Below are 2,500 nucleotides of genomic sequence, written 5' to 3'. Positions count from 1 at the left end.
GACTCAGGATTTATACCACTGTGTCAGTGATTATGTGAATGACATTAGGACAATGTGAGATGATTATGATTGATGTAAAGTGACTATTTACTGTAATCCTGAATGATCAGGGGCTATGCTTATTTAAGTCATTTCTGGAGCAGAATAGCCAATTTGATATTGTTAAGATAGATTTGAGTTGTTTACTGCTAGAGTTAATTTTGGAAAAGAATGTCTTTCTTTTTGAAAAAAGTTATTATTAGCAGAAAAAAGGTATAACTATGGGCACATCATGTGGCAATAGCTTTCCCAATTTAGTAATGGCTCAATGGGAGAATACATATGTTCTTAATGGTAATAACTATACAGCTTTTATTAATTTTTTTTAGGAGATTTGTTGATGATGTTTTTTTTGCTTTGGACAGGACCGATGGATATGTTAGATGAATTCATCGTTTATTTAAACAGCACAACTATGTTTTTGGAGTTTACTATGGAACATTCTTCATCTGTTATGGATTTTTTAGATGTTAGAATAATGAGAGGTGATGATAGGGTCTTCAATACCAGATATATAGAAAAACTTGTCGGAAGAAAAATATTTTGAAGAGAGATAGTATGCATCTCACACATTTTAAAAATGTTCTTAAAGAGCAAGGGATGAGAATTTCCAGATTAGACGACAGAGATAGTGATTTTAATTCAGACATGGTGACATTATGTAATGTGTTCATGGAGAGGGGCTATAAGAAAAAGGCAGCAGAGAGCATGGTGGTTGATGTTAGAACACTGAGGGGTGATCATGCCTGACCCAATTTTTCTGAACCCCTCAATTTAAGAGGAAATTACCTGTATATTAATTCTAGACAGAGTAGTTTGGTTCTAACTTACTCCAGCAATGTAGATAAGATTTGATTTGTCAAGTAGCGAAGAACTGGTCTATTCTTGTATCGGATGATAGAATAAAAGATACAGTATGGGAATATTTGTGATTCTATTTTAAGAATAAGAAGTCCCTGAAGAGGAAGCTCTATTATTTATGGTATTGGAGGTTATTCAGATATGAATGATTTTTCAGGTACAGTCCCTTGCCAGAAGTGTAACTTTTGTGTATGTATTGATAGGGCGAACTATTTTAAATACCGTTTTATGTAAAGATTTTTACTTTAAGGTTGATGCTAGTTGTCTTTCTAAAGATTTAGTTATCTGGCACATTGTATCACATGCTCATCCTTCTATGTTGGGATGATGAACTGGACACTGAAAGAACGCATTAGGGAGCATGTGGCAGCCATAAGGAGACAAGATGTTAGCAATGCATTAACTAAGCACATTGTTGATAGTGATATTACCCATTGGTTTAAGTTTATGGTGATTGAATGTTTACAGAAGGATCTATGGCTTGGCAAATTTAAAAATAAAACACAACAGCAAGAGGCTCGCTGGATTATTAGGTTGCAGGCTGACAAATGTCCAAGGCTAAATGGGAAGGTCCCTTTAAAACCTTTCCTCAAAGCACATGGTTTGTTTAATAATTTGGATTTTATGAATGGGATGACATAATTTATGCTATAGTGATTGGTCGGAGTGGGGACATGTAATTTTTAAATGCTAACTTGTTACTACTTAAACTTTGAAAGAGTTTTTATGAATGTATGGTCTGAAGAAGCACCATTATTGGCAAAAAGGCAGTAACCAATTAAAGTTTTGCAAACTGCTTGCTGTATTCAGTCCTTGTTGTTATTTTTTGTTTATTGAGTATTAAATTTTGACTACAGGACAGTTCATCTACTGTGGATATCTGTTGTTTTTTTATATTTTTTTGTATTATAGTGAAACTTGTTAATCTTTCTGGGTAACCCACACAGCTTCCATCAAAATCATGCCATGGATGCATTTTTCCATCTGTTTTCAATACCTACTTTATCTAGTTCAGGTGAGCCAACGTCTATCCTGACAAGTTGAAGATGTAACACAGGAAAAAAATTGTTGGATAGAAAGCAAAACCCTCAGAGAATACAAACAAACAAACAGTTACAGTGCACAAAATTCACATGCCTACATATTTTTCAGAAGCAAGCCAGATTCCCCAGGTTGAAAAAAAAAAAAAAAGTATATATATATATATATATATATATATATATATATATATATATATATATATGGGTTCACTAAATAATCTCGAAATTTTGGAATACCGAATTCCAAAATCTCGAGACTATGTAGTCGTAACCCCTAAATACCGAAACATCAGAAACCCGAAATTCAAAATCTCAATGTTCAGAGATATTGAAGTAGCGCTTCTGGCGTTGCAGTTTGTTGATGGATAGGTGGAAGTTCAGGTAAGTATCTGTGTGTAAGTGTGTTGGTTAGGGGCTTTAGTGTGTGTCAGTGTGTGTCAGTGTGTGTGTTGTGACTGTGATGTGTGTGTGTGAGGGACTGTATAATGTGTGGGTGAGAGTTTCTCTTGTGTGTCTGTTTCTGCGATCTCAGAGTTAGTATATTTAAGTAGGTGGGGTGT

Source organism: Protopterus annectens, chromosome 15.part0 (assembly GCF_019279795.1).
Source record: "Protopterus annectens isolate FY-2018-M chromosome 15.part0, PAN1.0, whole genome shotgun sequence".
Taxonomy (NCBI): domain Eukaryota; kingdom Metazoa; phylum Chordata; order Ceratodontiformes; family Protopteridae; genus Protopterus; species Protopterus annectens.
The sequence above is the reverse complement of the archived record's forward strand: the minus strand, read 5'-3'. Positions refer to the sequence as shown.